At 40.7% G+C, this 23,576-nt stretch overlaps 1 protein-coding gene across 11 annotated transcripts in view; it reads right to left on the reverse strand.

Moving 5' to 3' along the window:
- Window positions 1-2,244, reverse strand: part of RBM46 (RNA binding motif protein 46) — a 51,744-nt gene extending 49,500 nt beyond the window's left edge. For 2 of the 11 annotated variants that reach the window (XM_032332722.1, XM_032332717.1), the window contains exons 1-2: window positions 2,078-2,243; window positions 747-844 (exon numbers count right to left, since the gene is read on the reverse strand). The gene's annotated coding sequence lies outside the window, so the exon portion shown is untranslated. The other 9 variants (XM_032332727.1, XM_032332726.1, XM_032332729.1 and 6 more) reach the window with 7 other exon arrangements.
- Between the last annotated feature and the right edge of the window lie 21,332 nt (window positions 2,245-23,576).

Genomic DNA, 23,576 nt, shown 5'->3' on the forward strand with positions numbered 1-23,576 from the left:
GAAGTTAAATATATAATGTATAAAAAGCGTTGGCACTGGGTGTTTCACAACTTTTAGTAATACTGTGGAGGACAGTACAGTTTTTAATTTATAATTAACAATAAATTTTTTAAATACTGTGTTGAACACAAAATTCTCGGAATTTAGGATAAAGATATGCACAATACAACCAAAATTCTTGTATGCCACTACCTAATACACTGCTACTCCTTACATAAGTTTTTCTAAAAGCTTTCATCCAAAATGTGACAGTTTGAACATAGAGATCACATTTTCTTTCCTCATTTTTTTTTTTTTTTTTGCTTTACCAATGATAAGATAGTAAAATAAAATAAGACACAACCCAGCATTAATATACAAATCCGGACAGATTTTAAATTATTTCATTTATAGTTATAAACCCTCCTTAAAACATGTCTGTTTCCTAACAACAAAAATGACAGCATTAAAAATATGAGGCTTAATTTCAGTCCATAAATTCGGCATATTCTTATAATTGTTAACTCATAATACATCCAATATTACACATGTATATTCCAGACGTTGATATGTATTATAATCTTTGGCAATAATGCTCAAGTCCAATACTCCACCCTCTAAAGTGAAAATTAGCAAATAAGCAGTGCCTTAAACAGAAATTAAGGCGCTGCTAATTGCGGCACTAACAGATCTTTATGTCTATTATGGCATATAGGTGCAAAAAAAAACAACAACAAATTTTTAAGAAGAAACCTTTAGATATGTACCCTGGAAAGAAGTCAATCATTACAGCTGAGGAGCTTTAATTCTGAAAATCTCTGAACTGAAGTTTGTCCAAATGCGCAACTATACATTGTAGTGATTCCTGAAATGAAAATATCTTCCTATTATTCATGTAAGGAAAATCCTACCAACAGTGGGTATGTTATTTATATATTAGTGTACTTATACACTCAACATATCCTGCTTCCTGACTCTGACGCCATTCTCAAGCACAAAGTGGAACAGATCTGTAAAGAGAAGCCGAGTCTTGAAAAGCTCCTCCCGATATTCCATCGGCAATATCGGCCTGTGTTACAATCATCGTATATTATAAAGGCTATAAATTACTTGTCAAGAATAGAAAGGGAGAGCTTAAAAGAAACTTCAACATTAACAAAATTCACAGAGGAGGAACCTGGTGCCCCAATGGTCCTGGCTTCCCAAGGATCTCAGAATTCGCATCAACGCCACGATTAAACCCCGGATCTCCGGACTCCAGGTTTCGTGGTCCTTCCAGGACTCCAAAGAAAAGACGCTAAAAAGTTTGCGATTGAAACTACTAGACGTTACGAAACACAGATGATACTATTGCGAGTATTACCGTCCGTGGCGGCCTGCGGCGCGAGTCGGGGGCAGGGGGGAGGTAGGGGGTCAGTTATCTTGCCCGCACACCCGCAACCTTTCGCTGTTCAAACCCCTACACACAAGAGAGCACTTGGGGAATAAAGAGAAAGAGTCAAAGGCAGAGGAAAGTTCGAGGCTCATCCCCAGAACTCCGTGAAAACGACCGGATTGCCAAATCTCACCCAGCAGTCGGGACGCCCCGGACGTCGTCCCAAAGCCTCTAGAGGGGAACGCGCGAGCGCGACAACGGCCGGACACCCTTGACGTGCGGCAGTCGACGGACGCGGGGTTAGGAGAACATGGAGGTGGGAAGCAGCCGGAAGGCGGCGGGGGAGAGCGGAAATAAGGCAGAAAGAGGGAAGGGCGCCGGGGGGGCGGAGGGAGCCGCCGAGAGGCCCCCCGACGGCCCGGGGAACTGGGAGCCAGACGCCTCGTACCACGCGGCGCAAAGGGTGACAGCGGGAGTTATCCAGTCAAAGATGCCCTCTGGGGCCAGGAAGCCGAGCCTCTGACACTAGCTCTCCCGGGGCTCGACGGGGCAGGGGAGTGAAAAGGGCGAATCCGGCAGACACCGCCTCCAGCGGGGCGTGGGTCCCCACTGCGCATTTGGCGCGACAGTGTGTCGGGCAGGGCCTTTTGCGGCTGGGAGGCAGGGTCTCCAGCCGTTACCAGCGGTTTGGCAGTGACCCCGCTGTCCCCATCCCCTCCTCACCCCTTCTGGCCTTCAAATGTTGGTCCTAAATCCCTGGGACCAACGACCACAAACCGCCGCCACCGTTTCGGGGACCAGTCGGTCAGAGCGGAGGTCGCCGCAGGGGGAGGGGAGCCCACGCGGAGGAGCTCGCGCGGTCCTCGCGCCTAGGTTTGTCTCCCAGCAGGCGCTGCGCGCAGTGGTCTAGACCTCCCCACGAGGAGTGGAACCTCAACCAATCAGTGACCAGCCCCGGGGAGGAGTTAGGGAGGGGAGAGTGGGAGGGACCACGGTTTTCATCTGAATGAGGCTCTCTGAGGGGACTAAAAGCGCATGGAGCGACAAGCACTTTAACCAATTGGAATTAGGAGAACAAGTTTTAGGGGGTGGTCCTACATGTAATGATGCCGAAAGAAAATTTTGTTAAGGTGTTGAGGATTCTGTTAAGGTGTTAAAATTCTGTTAAGGTGTTAAGGTGTTCAAAAACGAAGGCTACGATTTTGACATACTTCTTTTACTTCGGGGAAAATATGGATATACTGTCATGATTCTTCTCTTTTCACGGAGCTTTCAAGTCTTAAACTCCTAGTTTACACCATTTTTTAATTAAGGCGGAGGAGGATGGGGAGCTATGAGGCTGAACAGGCGGATTTGCAAATAGGACTAGACACATGAAAGTTAAATGGTTTAAATGCCTAGGAGAATGGGCTAAATCGGGAGACTTAGTCATAGTCCTGATTCCACCCCTGATCAGTTTGGGGGAGAAATGACAGTGTCAGAGCTGAAGAACCAGGTATTATGCTTGTGTAAAACCAACTTTCACAGGTACGGTTGTGCGTTATTCTACATACACGCCTTGAATTTTGCTTCCTTTGAAGATATTGCATGAGTTTAAATGGCAAAGAAAATAAAAACGGCTTTAGGAACTTATTCTTTTGACTAATAGACTCAGAATAATAGGACTGGAAAGAACCCCCATCTCGTAGCTTCTGCTTTCACAAATGAGGGACTTGATAGCCAGAATAATCCACTGGGTTACACAAAGACCTAGGTGCCCAAATACCCAACGTCAAGGTGCTTTCTTCTACATTAACTAGTGATTTTAATTTGTCTCCCTATGTTCAAGACACTAACAAATGTCTTACATTTTGTTAACAAGACATGCTTGTGTGCTTTTTAATCCCTCTTCTCGTAGTAGGAATTAGCAAGGACTTGGGAGTCTAATGGATCTGGACTCAAATCCATGTTACCATTTTCTGGTCATGACATAATGGGGATTGGGAGGATTTTTTTTTTTTTTAAGATTTATATTTATGTATTTGTCAGAGAGAGAGAGAGCACAAGCAGGGGTAGCAGCAGCAGTCAGAAAGAAAAGGACGTTCCCCGTCCAGCAAGAACCCTGATACAGGGCTCCATCCCAGGACCGTGAGCTGAGCAGAAAGCAGCGGCTTAACCGACTGAGCCACCCAGGTGTCCCAGGGATTGGGAGCATTAATGATAAATAATGTTAACAAATATTGAGCACTTGTTATGTTCCAGAAACGACTATAAGATATTTTCACATATTAGTTCATTTAATTCTCATAATAACGTTGACAAAGGTACTTGCCCCATGTACCTGCATGTGTCAGATGGAGACACCCAGACAGATAGTTTAAGTTAGTTTGTTCAAGGTCATACAGCAGGTAAGTGTATTTCCACAGTAAACCCTGCAGACATAACCACTATGCAATACGGTCTCAAAATGTGTCCAGAAACAAGTGGTATAATGCCCAGAGCATGTTAAGTAGAAGCTTAACAAATACCTTCCTAAACTGTCTGTCCTTCAGTTCATGAACACCACCAATCTCATGTATATAGACTATATGCCTATATAAATAATAATAATAATAATAGTAATAATAATAATAATTTTTAAAAAACTAACCAGAAAATCCAGACACCGAATGTAACTACTTGGCTGGGTTTTTTGTTTGTTTGTTTGCTTTTTAACATGTCAATTCTCTACCTCAAGAACTGCAAATATGGCAAGCTCTAGCATGTTGATTACTATTAGTGACTGCTCTTTCTTTCTCCTGAGATTACCCACATTATTTATTTTTATGTCAGTGCCATCTCAATTCTCAGTAATTAATTCTAACTACATGTGTTTAAGGTCTAACTACATGTGTTTTAGCTGAAACTGTGTTAAATCGTATTAGTCTGAAAAGTTCAAACTAAAATATTTCTAGGAGTTGCTGTAAGATCCTTAAAGCCTCACTAGGTGGAGATGTCATCTTGTGAGGTGCAAAAGATAGTTCCTGGAAAAGCCTCAAAGGTTATTTTACATTTCTAGCTTCTTTTTTTCCTTTGCCAGACACCCTCTCCAAGCCCCATATAAAGAAAAACAAATAAACAAAGGCTTCTCAACAGGCATTAGGCCATTAGAACCTTGCTTTGATGAAGACAATGCTATTTGAAGACCTTTGTGGTATTTACATTGTGTGTCCTTTTGGTCAGATTTCTTCTAAAATTTTTTACTATCCAAAATCTATTAATAGATGTATTTTTCAAATGCTATAAAACTATTTTCTCTGTATATAAAAGTAAAGGAATGACCTTTATTTCTCAAGTCTCTTTGAAAAGAGAATCTTAAATACCTTTACCAACTAGAATTCTTTTTCAGGAATAAATTCCAAATTAGGGCTTTCAAGTTCATGAGAAAAGGAGATCCAAATTAATAGGAAGAATGAAGAATGAAGATAAGTGATATGGAGGTATATTTTACTGAAAAGAAGCCTTAAAGTTGAATAAGTAAGGGAAAAAATAGAAAGGGAGTTCTCTGCATGACTTTGGGACCTGGGAAGAAAAAGTTATCAATAAAATCAATTCAATCAAAAAATTGAAAGGGATATAAAAAATATAGTTGGTTCAAGTAGTCTAGATATCATGTATGTGTGGTTTTTCTCATATGAAATGCAATTTTTTAGAATAAATATCTTCATATAACTTCTGTAAAATACGAACCCCCCAAAGAGGAAGAAAAGCAATAAGAAGTCTGTATTAATGTTTAAAATCCAACTTAATCCTAATAAAAGAAATGAAGGGTGAATACTTTCATACAAAAAAAAGAGCACGGTATAGTGTTAGAGCTTCCTCCCTCCATATCAGGCAGTGATAGCACAGATCCCCCAAAAACATGCCAACTGTTTGCTTTTTTACAGAATTAATGATCTTTCTACAGGACACAGCTTGGGAGCTAAGGACCATCCTTTAATCAGGTGACTCTCCAATCTAAATGATATCTCAAAACGCTTTCAGAAGTGTGGGGGCTTTAAAAAAAAAAATCTCAGAGTAAATATGTTTATTTCAACTCACTGATCCTCATTTGAGGCTTTCTGCTTAACAGATTAATTTGAACTTTTGATGTCTCTGGGATGTAAATGTCAGCACCAAGATGATTATAAGGTGGAAAAGTGCTTTGACCGGTTAAGGTGATAGGCTATCCCGAGCCATCTTTTCATTCAGTCAGTGTACTTCCCATGATTAGCAAACTATCCTCCCAAGACAACAGATTAGAAATGGGGATCTTTGTACATAATTTACTGGTCTATCCAGGGACCAAATTTGTAACTAAGGCCTCAGTTAACATAGGTGCTAACTAAAGGAAGCAATACTAAAACCAACCTTTCCTGATTGCTATTAGTTGTTAGTTAACAACAGGATTCAGTCATCCAGTTGTTGTTGTTTTTTTAAAATCAATTACAACATTAGACATAGTGCTTGACGATCCCATAAAAATCATCTTTTCCCCCCTTTGAGAAACATACTTACCTCATATGAAATAACCAATAACATATGTTAAAAATAACTTCCTCTCTCTTCCTTTTTTTTTTTTTTTTTTTTTAAGTAGGCTCCACACCCAATGCAGAGTCCAGTGTGGAGCCCAACCCAGGGCTTGAACTCATGACTCTGGGCTTGAACTCATGACCCTGGGATCAAGACCTGAGCTGAGATCCAGAGTCAGATGCTTAACTGACTGAGCTACCCAGGCATCCCTAAAAAATAACTTTCTGATTAAAAACTTAAATACTTGGTTAGGGAGAGAGTATGATGAACTCTTTCCTGTCTTACCTCACTGAAGAATCTTCCTTAAGTCACAAATTACTAGAGACGACAGACACCATAGCAGTTGTTCAGCTGGAAGAGCCAGAATGACTTGTCCCAAATCAGAGCCAGTTAGTAGCAATACTGGATCTCCAGCTTCTCTCTCCTGACTTTCAGTCCTAAAACCTGGCTCTCAGAGAAACTTTTAAATTGTGCTTTAAATTACACAGTGGTTTAAAAAACCCATCACAGATATATTCAACGAAGAATATTATTTTGGCCGAGGACAACCAGGTCAGCTTTGGCTCAGAGATATTAGTACTCCTGACCATAAAGGATGTGTGAAGTAAAGTAGTTTCTTGGGGATTGACATTTCTTTCTTCAGAATCCATGGGTGGTGCCCTCCCAAAGTGACTGCAGCTATGTCTATCTAACTCAGTTATTGTCTTAGCAAAAGAAGCAGAGGGAGACTGCCCCTCTTTGCTTGTGAAAGTGTTTTGCATTTTCTCAAATGCAGGGACTAGAGAGTCCATGGAACTCAAAGGGGAAAGTAGAAAACCATTACAATCCACAATCCAGTCAGTCAATGTTCTACGTTAAAGCATCAGATCTTTCTAATAAGTTATTATGTTTGTTTTAATTTGCATTGATCTGCTTATACATACAATTTCTAGGGCATCATTGAAATCACTGACCTTTTATGTTTTGCCGATTTTTAACTATTCCATTCCAATCCTCATTCTTAATAAATGGGATACTTTTCCTTTTCCTCTCAACCCACATCTTAGCCACCACTGAATTGCCAAGCCCTTGCAAGTTAAAAAACAAAAACAATCCACATTTTGTTCTGTCGAAATAATATATTTAAATAAACAACTACAAAGTATAATTCTGATTTTCATTAGGACTGCCCTGTGTATATGGGGCAGGCTAACCAGACTGGATTAGAACTGTTTCTTTGGTTCTGTACAGTAGCCCTGTGTAACCCAGAAATAGGGCTTTACTACTACAATAACTAAGAGAGGAAGTCTGTAGTATGTGTTTAGAAGGCTGGGAAGTGGGTGAGTAGTATTTACATCAATTAGTTAGATGTGTAGAAGTAAAGACGAAGTAGGTGTAGAATAACCATAAGGTCTAAATTGATAATGACTGCTTTAAGAACAAATATTAATAGCATTACATCATATTAAAATTTTACACAGGTTTGTTTTTCTTACTACTTATTCACTACATGCATGGTTAAATATCTTTCTTAGTTTATCTTTGTAGCAAAGCCTGTTTATATATACATCTTATATCTAGGATGGTATTAAAAAAAGAAAAAAAGCACTGGAATCAGAGCCAAAAAATCTATATGCCAATTTCAGCTCTTCTTTTTCCAGTTGTATATGGCCTTGGTCAACTCACTTAATATCTCCGAGCTTCAGTTTTCACAGCTGTCAAATGGACAAAACAGCAGCTGTCTCAGAGGTGGGTCGTTTAACAGGAGAGAGCAAATGAAAATACGAAGCCTTATAGGGCCCATTTCTTTTGTGGGATGTGAGATTTTAAGTGTCTTTTTTTGATTTGTTTGTTGTGTGTTATTGTAATTTTAGAAATTTAAAAATAGACATTTAACAAGTTAGATGCAATGTACTTTCTCACAACTCAGAATTGATTGCTGTTAACAACCAGTTATGTTTGCTTTAATTCTTCTTTTTTTGAAAAAAAGTGTATGCACATGCACACATATGATAAAAATTGAATCTCCTTTGGCCTCCCATTTATTCCCTTTGCTCATTGATAGTTTCATTTATTCAGTATACGTTTATGGAGTGCCTACTACATATCAGGCATAATGCTAATGCTAGGGTGGGGATTCATGGTGAAGGAGGCAGACAAAAATCCTTGCCTTCACTTTAGTATAGTCACACTGACTTCCTGATTGTTCTTGACTATAGGAGGCCAACTTCTGCCTTAGGGCCATTAACTCTTGCTATTCCATAATCCTGGAATTGCTTCCTACACATGGTCAAGTGATGGGCTATTTCTTCTTCTTTGAGGCTTTATTGAAATTCCCTTCTCAGTAAGACCCTCCAAGGCCATACTATGTAAATTACATCTTTTTCCCCAACACTGATACAAGCTATATCTATCTCTCTCTGCTTAGTGTTTCTCCATAGTGCTTCTCACCATCTACCTATCCATAATTTCTCTTGCCATTATCTGTCCTCCTAAAATATAGGATCCAAGAAAGCAGAGATTTTTGCCTATTTTATGTCTTGCCCACCTCCAGTGCTTAGCATAGTGCCCCTAACAATTATTTGTCAAGTGACACAAAGGAATGAATAGGAGTTTAAAAATTAGGAGCAGCTAATTTCTTCTCAAATTTGAATGCTTAAAGTGATCAAAAGAAAACTATAATTCCTATATGATTTACGAAATTACCAAAATGTTGATGGACATTATCTCCATCTCCCTGCTTTGATAGAAAAACTAAAGTACTTACTTGCAAAATATGAGTGAAACGATTTTCATAATGTCAGGGTTTAGAAAAGTTATATCTAAAGTATTTTGAGACTGATAAAAATGGGACTCTGAGGGGTGCCTTGGTGGCTCAGTTGGTTAAACAACTGCCTTGGGCTCAGTTCATTATCAGGGTCCTGGGATCAAGCACCATGTCAGGCTCCCTGCTCAGCGAGAAGCCTGCTTCTCCCTCTCCCTCTTCCCTTGCTTGTATTCCCTCTCTCACTTCTCTCTGTCAAATAAATAAATAAATAAAATCTTAAAAAAAAAATGGGACTCAAAAATTCATTTTTGCACAATTTAAGCTGCTCTGTTTTGTTTTGGTTTTTTTTAATCCCTGGATTTGAAATTACCATAAAGCTGAAATTACTGTAAACCCCAAAGGAAATTTTACTGTCAGCCTTCTTGTTGGACTCTAGAAGTAGACTTAGCTAGCCCAATAAAGGACTCCAACTGCATGCATCACTTCAAGAGTAGTTCAAGGACATGAGCAACACAGTTCAATAAATATTTGTCTACAACCTACTACTCTCTAAGCACTTGGGAAGTCTAATGAGTTCCACTTCAAAAAAAAATTTTTTTGTTAGTCACAGTAATAAAGCAGAAATACAATGGGCTTTGGAATGAGATAGTTCAAATCCTGGCAGTGTAAGTTTGGACATAAATTATTTAGCCTCCCAAAGTCTCCATTTTCATATCAATTACACATACAACAATACTGGCTGTCTTGGACATTTGTAGTCTAGATTAAATAAGATTCTCTATCAGTCAGGATGAACTGAGTTATGCTGCAATAAGAAATAACCCCACAAATCTCAGTGGAAAGTAACAGAGGCTTATTTCTCTCTTGAGAGAAATGCAATTGCCCATGTGAGATGGTCCTTTACTTTACTCAGGAACCCGGACAGATGGAGAACGGCTGGCTATTACACTGCAGGCCACCATGGCAGAGGAAAAGGACCCTCCCACGTGGGCATTTGCATGCCAGATTTCAAACTGACACATATCCTTCCAATCACATCGCATTAATAGCAGCTGGTCACATGGAATCACCCACAAAGGGGCCTGAGAAGTATAATTCTAGGGACCCAGAACATTAACACCCGCTTTGGTTGAGCAGCAAAATCAATGACATGGTAAATGTAAACTGTTTAGAGTAACATCCATCTTGGGTCTGTCCCTTTCCTCCTCTAGGTGGCTTCCTTGTATGCCTTCCTGTTTATTAAGTAGATATCCATGTTTCAAAAACAGTGTCTTTGAATTCACAAACTGTGTTCAGTACAACGCTTGAATTAGAAAATGCTCCATGAAAAAAGTTATGTGACCAAATTAATTTGATAAACACCACCTACTACATCCCATCTTAAAAATTCTCATTGTGTAGTAGCTTATTAGAAGTTTAGAGATGTCCTCTGGTAAAGATAACTCTTTACTTCTGTTTAACCCAAGGTTTAACAAACTAATTTTTTTTTAATTTTTTTTTTTTTTCCAACAGACAGAGATCACAAGCAGGCAGAGAGATAGGAAGAGAGAGAGGAGGAAGCAGGCTCTCTGCTGAGCAGAGAGCCCGATTCAGGGCCAATTCCAGAACCCTGGGATCACAACCCGAGCCAAAGGCAGAGGCTTTAACCCACTGAGCCACCCAGGCGCCACAACAAACTTATTTAACTACCAAACAGCTTCAGATGGTTGGAAAATGCTACTCCAATGACTGTAAATTTAACCTCACTAAATTTCCACATGACAATGGAAAGGTCTTAGCATTTAAAAACAAAATGTCTTATTCCGAAACTTAATATAGATTTCCTAGTGTATTAGTTGTTTAAAGTAGTTCTCTATCAGTATATCAGTAAAAGGATGTTAATTACTTTGTTCAACAGCTATTTATTGAGAATTTAATTCTACCTCCAGTACTACCAAGACTAACACTACTATTCACATTTATTGAACATCTCCTACATGCCAAATTGATATTTGACCCTCGAGATACAAAACTGAAAAAGGCAGAGAAGATCTTTGCCTTGATGGTGGTCATGGTCTAGAGGAGGAATATCAGTCAGCATGCTTCTGAACACTTTGCATGTGTTAATGCCTTAAATTCTCCTGACAACCCTTAAAGTTGGCATTATTATTGATTTCATTGTACAGATGAGAAAAAGAGAAGTTGCACAGCTAGCAAAGTGTCCAAAATTCAAAGACTGATTAAATAAATTGTAAAACATCCATATGGTGGAGTATTTGATAGTCACTAAAACTTCTGTTGTGGAAGAATATTCAGGAGGGGGAAAATACTGCTTATGATTCTAAAAGGAGAGTCCATTTTTACTAAAAGTAGAATATTCTTATGAAATATTAAGAGAAGGATTAAAATAAAGTATATTTTTTCACTTCATTCTGCTATCTTGAACAATGTAATAGAATTCTTTCTTAAAAAGAAAAAAGATAATGTGATTTTTAAGGGAAGAAAAATCAAATAACTTACTTGTATTCCTGCACTGTGGTGCCAACTGTGAATATGTCTGGGGTTCAGAAGAGGCTGGCCTCCAGCATCAGCTGTTATGGCAAGAAGAGGCTCTGATTGGACTCCAATAAGGCCAGTGAAATAGTTAGTACCAACTCCGGTTGGCAGATCTGGAAGCTAACCATGTGCAAGCCTGTGACCGCCCATTCCTGGGCTTGATGCCAGAAAAGGACAGCCATCTGTCTGGGCATAGGTAAGCGAAAGGGTACTGGTGGTGCTTGAATGTCCAAGAAAGTTATCTGGATGAGGAGAAGGTGAACTCTCCACCAGCTGCTCAGAAGGCACTGCAAAATTAAGATGGGCAGTCACCTGTATCACAGCCTATACTTAGCGGTGAAGGGGAGCATGTCCAAGAACAGCTGGATTCTCATGCAACACGTCACTAGCTGAGGGTTGAAGAAGTCCACCAGGAGCTCCCAGCTGACCAGGCTGGGACCCCCAGGGCCAGGGCGAGGAAGCACCCAGTGCCCCAAAGAGTTGCTTCAGGCCAGAAGGAGCTCATCAAAGCTATCTGTCCAGGTAGAGATCAATTAATAAACCTTCCCCTCTTTTGTGTGTATGCTGTGACCACGGCAATTACATAGATCAGTACTCAGTAAAATCTGCCTTCATCTGCCACAGGAAAAAAAAGAGAGAGATAATTTAGTAACCCGCCAAAGAAATAAGTGTTGCATTTAGTTTTAAAACGGAATCTGTGGGACGCCTGGGTGGCTCAGTTGGTTGGGCGGCTGCCTTCGGCTGGGGTCATGATCCCAGTGTCCTGGGATCGAGTCCCGCTTCGGGCTCCTTGCTCGGCAGGGAGCCTGCTTCTCCCTCTGCCTCTGCCTGCCATTCTGTCTGCCTGTGCTTGCTCTCTCCCCCTCTCTCTCTCTGATAAATAAATAAAATCTTTAAAAAAAAAAAAAAAAAGTAAAACGGAATCTGTTAACTTGATTGTGCACCATTTATCTTGTCTGAAAACACCCTCCTGATAAATAGAAAGAAAAAAAAAATCTAGATACTGCTTACTCTGAGAACTAGAATCACCATGGAAGTCGGTTTCTTATTACAGAGTCTATGCTGTCAAATAAGGTTAACACAAGGTCAGCTAGAGTGTTACGTTGCACTTAGTAAAGATTTAATGCTAGATTTCTCTTTACAATAGAAATTTAACTCATTAATTCAGATCAGAAGAGGAGAAAGAGCTTTTATCTTAATTTAAGAAAAATTCAAATGTTTTACTTCTCTGGACTGACAATAAGTATTTATTATTTTAATAACAGAAACGTGAGCATGAAATACTGACTGAAAGAATTCTTTTGAGGACAGACTTAATGAATACGTAAGAATGACTTATTTACCTTAGCGTATTTGCAAGTTAATGGGTATGAGTAAATGACTGCTTTAGAAGTATTTGGGATCTTTAAAATGATTGTCTCAAGTAATTTACATATCCTCTCTTGTAATCTTGAATACACTACTAGTGTTCTTAAATTCATGCAGAATTAAGCCTTAACCCATCCTGTCAGTAGTGTCAAGGAATACAAAGTGTATCTCTGAATTAATGAGGTTTTAAGTCTATTGGTACCTAATTTAGCCTCATTTTATCTGCCTTTTGCAGCAACAAGGGAATAACCAAATTGAGTGTGTGACCAGTTATTAACTCCTAATGAGGTTGGCAACTTGTGCCTGGTGAAATTAAGAATAAAGGAAGTAAGCATTTAACATGATGGAGAAGAAAAGGATGTGGCTCTTTTATTTTTTTCCCTTTCCCAACTTCTACTCTAGATTATTTTTCTGTTTGTAAGAATATTATATACTCAATATGTCTAACTTAACTAAGACCTATACTCATCAAAATTTTTATGTTTTTATGATCAAAGCAAGGACTCTAGAACTCTGTCAGCTCCCTCTTTTCTTTACCAGCTTCCCAGCTAAACCACACACACATGCTTTGTGGCTGCTACCTGGTTTTCACTTTGGATTATCAAACGTGTGCACACATACACACATTTCTTTTCTTATAAATTATTTAATAAGTTATTTATTCACTCATTATTCCCATATGTCTTAAGGTGACTGTTTAGATTAATTTCTTTTTTTTTTCCTTTGAGTGATTTCCTCCAATAGTCTTTTCAAAGTTGGCCTTTAAATACAATCTTTCTGAGCCTTGAATGCCTGACACCATTGTTCTTGCTCCATCATATTTAAATAATAGTCTTCCTGGAAATAAAATTTTACTTTCTCAGCTTTCTTATTTCAGCAACTTGAAATAGTACTTTGTTTCCTTCTTGCAACCAGGGTTATTGTGGAGATGTCTGACATCCGTTAATCTTCTTTTTGAAGGTGTTCTGTTCTTTCTGGAAGCGTTTATAATTTCTTTCTTTGGCCTTAAATTTTATCATAATGCATCTACATACAGTTGTTGTTTTTTTTTTTTTAAACTATATGTTTTAAAAAAAAAAAAAAAAAAAACTGAGGGAGAGAGAGAGAGAGAGAGAGAGAGCACAAGCCAGGGAAGCGACAGACAGGGAGAAGCACGCTCTTTGCTGAGCAGGGAGCCTGATGCAGGGAGCTGAGCAGGGAGCTCAATCCCAGGATCCTGAGCTGAAGGCAAATGCTTAACCAAGTAAACCACCTTTTTGCACCAAAGACGTCTAAAGAATTCTTTCTTAGCCATCGGCTCCGAACCTCACCCTATTGAACCTCACCTAGGTTCAAGAACTTCATCAAAGTGAGCCACCCAGATGCCCCTTTATGTATAATTTTTTTTCTCATCCATTTTGTTTAGCTCTCTATGAACTCCTTCACTCAGATACAGTTCATCTTTCCTTCATTCTGGAATACTCACAGGCTTTTCTCCAAACATTTTCTTTTTTCCACCTAACTGTTTTTTCTCTTCAAGGATTCTTATTAATTGAATATACTTCTTTCCTACACTTAAAATTTTTTTGTATGTCTTATCCCTTAATAATAATCATCATAATTTATACTTATGTAGCATCTTCTGTCCATTTTGCGTAAGTTAATTCAATCTTCACTACAAATCCTATAAGGTAGGTCCTATTACACTATCCATTTTACATGAGAAAATGGTTGTAATTAAGTAACTTGCTCAGGATCATTCAGCCAGTAAGTGGCAGAGGTGATATTTGAACCTGTGCATCTGGATGGAGAGTTCACATTTTTAAAAATCACGATGTTGTAAGGCTTGTCTTTATTTATCCATAATGTTGTGGATAGAGTTTTTGACCTGTTTTATCCAGCTTTTTATTAATTTATTGGTTATATGGTTATATGCATTGTGCTACTCCTGTTGCGTTTTTATTTTAGATCATGTTTTTCATACTTAGCTATTTTTCTAATTTTTTGTTTGTAAGTACTAGTTCTTGCTTCATGCTACGATTAGCCGCCTTTATTTCTTAGGGAATATGTATCATGCTTATTTTAAACTTGCCTTCTAGTTCATCAATGTAACTTCATCCACTATGGCTTGTCCAGTTCTTTGGTTGCTGTTGTGATCATCTGGTTATCTAATGTTCCTTGTGAGCTCAAGGCCATACTGATGCTCTTCATCAGTAATATGAACTGAGGCCCAGTCCTTTGCTGGGCAGCTTAGGGAGTTGGCAGCTGGCCAGAGGCCAGAGAATCTTCTTAGATTTTGGTTATATACTCCCAGAGTAAAGGAGGGAGCAGGGAGAATTCCAGGACCTACTCTTTCCCCTAGCTAGTACTACCCTGGTAGGCCCCTCCCACTAGGTGCAGCCATCTTTCTGCATCCCAGTGACACAGTAGAGTTTCGCTTCTTTCCAGTAGAATTTGAATGAATGAAATGATGTAACACTAACTCTTCCCCAAACTGTTCCCATGTTCTCCCAGGAAGATAGGTAATCTTAGGTCACCATTCTGTTATTAATTTTGGAAATGTTAGAAGCAGGATCTGGAAAATATCTTCTTTAAGGAAGATAATTTTGGTTTTCCCTTATTAAAAACTTCAGAGAAGAGGTTTAAGAGAATGTATTTAATAAAGCTTCACAGATGTTTTACACACCATGAAGCTGAAACATTTACTAGAATGAGAATTTACCAATTACAGCTAATGCTTACTGAGCACTTACTCTGTTTTGGCACTGTGCTCAGAACTTTAAATGTGTTATCTTACTTATTCTTTACTAGTTTGATGTAAAAGTACTATTTTAATCTCTATTTTATCAGGGAAGAAAACCCAAGCTTAGGAAGTTTAGTTGTTCTTTTTTTTATTTTTAATTTTATTTTTTTAAGAAATCTCTACACCCATGGGACACCTGGGTGGCTCAGTTGGTTAAGCCACTGCCTTCAGCTCAGGTCATGATCCCAGCATCCTGGGATCGAGTCCCATATCGGGTTCTTCGCTCGGCAGGGAGCCTGCTTCTCTCTCTACCTCTGCCTGCAACTCTGCCTGTGCTCGCTCGCTCTCTCTCTCTCTCAGACAAATAAATAAATAAAATCTTTTAAAAAAAAAGAAAGAAATCTCTATATCCAAAATAGGGCTCAAACTCATTACCCCGAGATCAAGTCACACACTCCTCCCACTGAGCCAACCAGGGACACGCCCTCCCTTTTATTTATTTATTTTTTTTAACTTCAGTGTTCCTGCTTTGTATAGGTAAGAATTTAGCAACCACTTTATCTTCAAGCATTGCCCTATGATAACAATTATGAAATCTCTGACACTCAGTAGCATATTCCAGTACTCACAGTGAAGAAAGAAAAGATAATTACTTGGATAAGTTGACAGATTCAGTGTCCTAGGGAATATGGAAATTCAAGCAAAGAGCTGGATTTTTTTTTTAAAGATTTTATTTATTTATTTGACAGAGAGAAATTACAAGTACACTGAGAGGCAGGCAGAGAGAGAGAGAGAAGGAAGCAGGCTCCCTGCTGAGCAGAGAGCCCGATGCGGGACTCGATCCCAGGACCCTGAGATCATGACCCGAGCCGAAGGCAGCGGCCTAACCCACTGAGCCACCCAGGCGCCCCAAGAGCTGGATTTTTTACACCCTTTTAGAAACATTGGATAATCAATGTCTTAAAGCAGGAGGTGGGTTATTTCCAAAAATCTTGGCGAGAATCCCGTAGGTCATTAACATGCCTCATCCCTGACTCCCTGGCACCACAGTTCTAAATGAAAGACCTAACTTTTCATCCAGATAACTTTTTTTTTAAGATTTTATTTATTTGACAGAGAGAGAGCGAGAGCACAACAGCAGGAGCAGGAGAAGGAGAAGCAGCCTCCCCCCTGAGCAGGGAGCCAGATGCAGGACTCAATCCCAGGACCCTAGGATCATGACCTGAGACAAAGGCAGACGGTTAATGACTGAGCCACTCAGGTGTCCCAATAACCGGCATTCTTCATGAGGGTGATTATCACAGTTATTAGTTACCATAATATTGGAGGCCATTTAATGCCCAGGAACTTGGAAGTTTACTTTGTTCATAAAATGACATGTGTGTCCATATAAAGATATAGAGCATTAAAGCAATACAGTAAGCATTTAACTGCTTTGTGTTTAAAACTGGATTTACTCCCCACGGGGCTAGCATCACTGAGTGACTAAGTAGGATCACTGGGCTCTTGCTATCCCCCGGTAGCAAGTTCTGGACGGGACTCCACACTGAGAATCTTATCACAGCAAAGCTGCTGCTCACTGTGTTGCTGTGAGGTAGTATAGTTAGGACTTTCAAAGCAGTAGAAAAAGATTTACCTTCCAAGCGTTTTTTAAGGCTGTCCTCAGTAAAGAAACATTTTCTCTGGTAGCTAAAGGAAGAAAATTAAGGGGTGAAACAGAAAACAATATTCATTCTGTAGGCTTTGATGGACCATCTCCAGTATTTGTCAGAGTACTAAGCCCTGAACGATAAGAGCAATTCCTATGAATAACACCATTCCTATGTCTGGTTGGTTCAAAAGATAATTGTGAAACTACTTATGGACCTTGAATAGCATGGCAGTGACTCCTAAATTCAACCGTGTTTAAGAATTGTCTTGAGGGGTAGTCATTAAAAAAGAAGATATCTAAGATCCCTGTCAAGATTTTGAATCAGCAAATTTAGCAATTGGAATTAGGTCAGCTGCATAGAACAGAACATTCTAAAATAATTCCAACTGCCTGAATACATTAACAGCTTATTTGCTCTGAAGGAACACAGTACAAATCTGATATAGTATCATCACAGGGACCCAAGGTTCTTTCTTCTTGCTTCAACATTTTAGGTTGCTGGCTCCCATCCAGAGAGTCACCTCATGAGCCGGAACAGCTGATGGCACTTGAACCCTTATGTCCACTTCCAGGCCGTCAGTGAGAGAAATGGCAAAAGAGAAGGCACACTCCCTCCCCTTCAAGGTGCCCACCTGGAATTCCTCTACAACATGTCTGTCTTCATTAGATTGGTCAGAACACTGTCCCATGGAAAAGACAGTCAGGAAATTTGGTATTTCGACAGGTGTTTTGCTAGCCCCAACTAAATAAGGATCATATTACTAGAGAGGAGACAAACAGTGCTGATGTGATAGCCAACTAGGAATCCCAGCTCCACTGTATGTGGAACGTTGTCCAGGAACCTGCAATTTTAACACATTTCCTGGGTGATTCTGATTCAAGCGGCCCGTGGAGTATGTATTGGAGAACAGTACTGTAGACAATCAGAAAAAGGGAAAAAGAAGAATGGGATGATATTAAGGTTTTGTTTTGGGGGGATTTTGTGGAATGATACTAAAGTTTTTGTTTGTTTGTTTGTTTGTTTTTAAAAGCACTCCATTTAAAGAGGTACACAGGCCTAATGAAATGTATACCTTGAAAAGAAAACTGACCTTTATTAAGAATGCTAGAAATGGGATGTGAGTGTTAAAATAATTTAGTTGGCTAAGTGTCATATTATTATGTATGCATTATTATTGCCAAGTATTTGGGAGAAACCCTGAATACACACACACACACACACACACACACACACACACGCACCCCACTCCACCTCACTCACCGCCCCCTCGGCCTCCTGCTGCCCCCATCCAGAAACTGAGCATAATCAAATCTTTCTCTCAGGTGGAATCTTGAATGCTGTAAAGTCCAGTTTTCCATATGATTGCTAAGGACATCTGAATGGTTCTTTTAGCTTTCCTAGGTTCCGATTTTAGAATAAGAGGTGCCCATCGATGTCCCAAGCTGAAATTCACATTTCACAGCCTCTGTGTTCAGGCCACGCTTTCCTTTTCCCTCCTTCCTCCTTTCCCTGGCTCTTCCAAACTTTTTCTATTACCCAGATTCGACAGAAAAAGCTTTTCACTGACAGTAGCCCCTTCTCTTCATAAAAGAGCCAGTACCTCTCATTGCTGGAAGCCTGGCCTCTGCTGGGATTTCCAAGAGGTCAGCAGCTGGATCACATCATTGGAATGGGCAGACCGACTAAACAACCATCTGGGGACCTTGGGACCTAACCGCCCCACTGGCATAAGCCTCATGCAGTGCCCCCAGAACCCCACCGGCCAGGCTTTGCTCCACAAAAGCACCTCAGCAGGCGACACAAACAGCTGCTTTGCTTTTTAGAGCTAAGTCTGAAGAGGAGAAGCTGAGCCCAGAAGAATCCCTTTGGTAAACATTAACAGAAAGAATTGGTGTGTAGTTTCCAGAAGGAACTGTAAGCCTAGAAGTAACTGCATGGAAGAGGCAATACTGACTATAGCATCTTGGTTACCATGTATTAAGCGGATTTATGGACCAAGCCCACAGCAAAGTTTGACATACTGTAACCTTCACCATAATCTTGGAAATAAGTAATGTCGTCCGTCCCGCATTTATGCTGGAGAACATTAAAAGCAGGATAGCTTGCCAAAGAACTCTCAGCTGGTCAGGAGCAAGACCCAAAGCCCAACCTTTCCATTGTACCACAGAGACTCCCTGACAAAGACTGAACACGATTGTTGAGGGGGGAAAGGGAAATCACCGTGGGGAATCACAAAGAAATGTGAAAACATTTATGAAACAATAGAAAAAGGATTAAACGACACTAACATTTCCAGGATGAATCAATGCTTTTCCTATGAAATCTAGAAATGCAATTATTTTGACAATCTCCCATAGATTAGATGGTGGACAAACAGGAAAACTTGCAAGATGGAACAGGGTGTTTGGCAGAGAATCAGAGTCGTTGAGGGAGTGCGTCATGGAGGCAAGTCTGCAAGCCTGTGCCTAGTGCTGACAGGTGTGCCTGCTGGGGCTGTGAGGTGGGCAATGCGCCCACACCCTGGGAAGCGGCGGTGTTGTCAGAGCCAGGGGAGGAACACCTGAAACTGGTGCATGGCCAAAACTCTTTCTTGTACGTTAGCTATCGCGGCAACAGAAGAAATTTAGCAAAGTGACGAAAAGAAAGGCCATCTGCTCCTTAAACCCAGAAAAAGGGCTAAGAATGAAGATGTGAAACTATGACATGAGAGGAGCAAAGGACTAAACAAGAAATTTACAACACTCATGACATACTACATGTTGGCTAATTGAATTTAAGTTAAAAAAATAAAATTTAAAATGAAGGAAAAGAAATTGACAACAGTCAGGGATAAGTGCCACGTTCATGCCTGGAAAACCCAGCCTGAATAATACCACCATTATCACTGCCCGGCATGAGACTGTGGGAGGCTACACAGGGCCCTTGGCCTTCTGGTGGGAAGAAAGCCCTGGGGCCTCACTGTCCACATCCATAGCTCATAAAGCACCTTGCATGCAAGTACTCAATGTCTGCTTGCTGAAAGGAAGAAAGTAAAGAGAGAAAACAATCAAAGGGTGAGTGGCTAGTTAGATGTCTAAGTGTAAGTCTGCTATGAATCTAAAAGTGAGAGAATGTTCTTCCTTTGGCTGAATGTCTATAGAAAAAAAAAAGTGGGAGATACTGAAATTGTAGTCATTTTTAAGAATTTATTGAACACTATATCATACCCTCAGAAACACTTTAAGAGAACGTATAATTTAATGCAGGAGCCTAGGAAACCAGCTACCAACAAGGCAAATACATTGATTTCAAACCTGCGGCATCCGGTTATTTTGGGTCATCTCAGACCCTTGAACTTGGCCCCAAGCCCCATTGGAGAATCACAAATAAAGGCAGCTTTTGGGCCCGCAGCCACCAGTCCACAGTTCACTCCTGCACTCCAGGTGTAGTCTTTCCGTTTTTAACCCCTCACCTTGTTGCAAACATTGGGTCTGGGTTTTAACAGGTGCCCAGTGGGAGCACATGAGGCAGAGGCCTGTACTTATGAGACCAGGCCTATCTTGTGGCTTTCCAACAGGGGCCATCCCACATCAGGCTCCTTGCTTAGTGGGAGTGTGCTTCTCCCTCTGCCTGGGGCTCCCCCTGCTTGTGTGCTCACTCGCTCACTCTATCTTTCTCTCTGACAAATAAACAAAATCTTAAAAATAAACAACAACAACAACAACAACAACAAACACAAAAAAAGCACCTGGGAGCTCTGGTCCTGGGACATTCTTGTTTCCCACCTCACCTTACCTTCACTCTGTGCACCCTAAGGATTTGGTTCAGCTCGTAACCAATCTAAAAGATCAGCTTTTAAAGAAAACAAAAACAAAGACCTGCATCTCCACCTACCTGTCTCTCACTTTGCCTTCTGACACAATGTCCATCTCCTAAGCTCAAGGGCCTCACCCTTCGACCCACTGCCTCTGTCCTCTGCTTACCCGGTGGTGCTGTCAGCGAGGATTCTAGGGCCTGGTCCATAAGAATAGAGACTGGAGGGAAAATGTTTTCAACTGTAGGAGGATATTCAATCCAGTCTGTTCTCAGAAAATTGCCAAGACAGATTTCTGCTGAATCAACAATATTAGATATATTGTATGTGTAAATAACGTCCTTCAGTTTGTAACCTATGTCTATCATTATTTGTGATTCTACCACTCACAATAAACTTTTGAGAAGGCTTTTCACCATGCTCCATAGGTGGAGAGCCAGGAAGGTTCATTTGCCATCCCCGCTTTCTCAGCTTTTCAATATTCACCCGTTGAGTTGGGCTCTAACTTGGCATATGAAACACCTGGCCCAAATAATAAGTCCCAGATGAGTTCTGTGGTTTAGGGAACTGCGTGTGCCCCTGTGTGTTTACCAACAAACAGACAGACACACCTGTTGTTCTTACACAGGCCTTGGTTTTATCTCTGCATCTGTCTTGGCATTGCTTCACAGAAGGAAGCTGCCTTGTAAATAACTCACCATGGAATTTAGAGTGTTCACCACAGTGCCAGCTTAGAAACTCAGTATTGTCCACATCAGAAGGCTGCTGAGCAGGAGCAGTACCTGCAGTAATTGGAGCCACTTAGCATATCTAACAGAACTAAAACCAGGCATCAGCTGTGTTGGCCAAACTTTCCAATTCCAGGGACAGGGACCAACTGGCCTTTACATATCAATTTCTTGTGAGGACTTTCTTTCTTTCTTTTTTTTTTTTTTTTTAAAGATTTATTTGACAGAGAGGAACAGCAAGAGAGTGAACACAAGCAGGGGGACTGGGAGAGGGCGAAGCAGGCACCACGCAGGGAGCCTGATGCGGGACTGGATCCCAAGGCCATGATCCAAGTCAAAGGCAGACGCCCAATGACTGAGCCACCCAGGCACCCCTCTTGTGAGGATTTAAGATCTTCAGAGTGGTTACATCCTTTTGAACTTTAAGATTACAACCAAAAAGCACAGGTAAGGACTAGGCAAGTAAAGGTGTCCCCTTCTTATGCTAAGCCCACTGGCTAGACACAGCAGTATGATCTCGGAAAGAAATTGATGTCCTCATTTACTTGGTTGCCCACAATGAGGGTGATGGGATATGATACAGAATTAAGGGTAAAAATACCAAGGCTTGAGTCCTGATACTACATCGCTGACTTCAGGGTCATGAACGTTGAATCCGCTTAGCCTCAGTTTCCCAGACTGTAAAACAAAAATAACACTTTGGTGGTTAAAAAGGAAGTCATTTATTATTTGTAGGCCCAGTTTCTTCTTTATAGGGTAATTGTTATCAAATAAGCAAATGTGTGCGACAGCACTTTATAAAATAATTAATGAGAATATGTCAGATATTTTCTTTTTTTTTTTTTTTTTAAAGATTATATTTATTTGTCAGAGACAGAGGGAGAGAGAGCGAGTGAGCACAGGCAGACAGGAGAGGCAGGCAGAGGCAGAGGGAGAAGCAGGCTCCCTGCCGAGCAAGGAGCCCGATGTGGGACTCGATCCCAGGACCCTGGGATCATGACCTGAGCCGAAGGCAGCTGCTTAACCAACTGAGCCACCCAGGCGTCCCCAGATATTTTCTAAAGCCACTTTCAACCAAAGATTGTTCTAAAACTGTGGTCACAACATGCCTTCTCACTAGAGACTCTTTTTTTTTTTTTTTTTAGATTTTATTTATTTATTTGACAGAGATCACAAGTAGACAGACAGGCAAGCAGAGAGAGAGAGGAGGAAGCAGGCTCTCCGCTGAGCAGATAGCCCGATGCAGGGCTCGATCCCAGGACCCCAGGATCATGACCTGAGCCCAAGGAAGAGGCTTTAACCCCCTGAGCCACCCAGGCGCCCCTCTGCCTTCTCACTAGAGAGTGAAAAGTTTCATCTCCCACCCCTCTAGTCTCTTTACCAAGGTCGGTGACCCCTATATAGTGGACACTCACTATAGGTGAGCTGAATGGGAGGAATGCAGCAGAATCTGAATTCTCCCCCATGGGAATGAGTTAGCTGCACTGCCAAAAAGTAGTTGGTATCCTAAGCCTGTAAGGACAAATGTGGAGTGGTTGATCAGGAAGCCCCCCAGATTCTGGGTACCTAGGAGAGACCTCCCTCACCCCGCCAAGTCTCCCTCCTACCAGGAAACAAATGTGTACTTGGGAGCACATGCTAACACGCTGACTTCGGAGTCCATGTCCTGAGGTTCAGAGTTAGTCACTATCACCGCAAGACAACTGCCACGTGGAGGCAATCTGAGGGCAAATCAGTTTGCCACAGATGTCATGACATCCCTTCGTTCCAACATACTTCTTAAATAAATCTTGGAAACTTTCACGTTCTGGGCTCTCGAGGAGAGTCCGTTCCACGTGTCAGCATCAGGTTACCTTGCGTTGCAAAGTCTGCATGAGCAGGTGAAGCCACCAAGAGCTGTAGCACCTGAGTCTGGACGTGATGTAAAGATGAACACTTGGTTGCCTTTTACATAGCAAAAAATAAAGGTGAAGTTCCAAGAAAGAAAATGGACTCATACGTCCCTAAGTAAAAAAAATTAATAATAAATAATAAAATAATAATAACAGATAAAAAGGAGACTAGCAAATTTACAAATTATATTTAATCATACTTAATGACGCTGCAAGGGGGTAAACTCAAATGCTTACTCGGAGGCAACCAAGATGA

The sequence above is a fragment of the Mustela erminea genome, chromosome 2 (genome assembly GCF_009829155.1).
Source record: "Mustela erminea isolate mMusErm1 chromosome 2, mMusErm1.Pri, whole genome shotgun sequence".
NCBI classification, from domain to species: domain Eukaryota; kingdom Metazoa; phylum Chordata; class Mammalia; order Carnivora; family Mustelidae; genus Mustela; species Mustela erminea.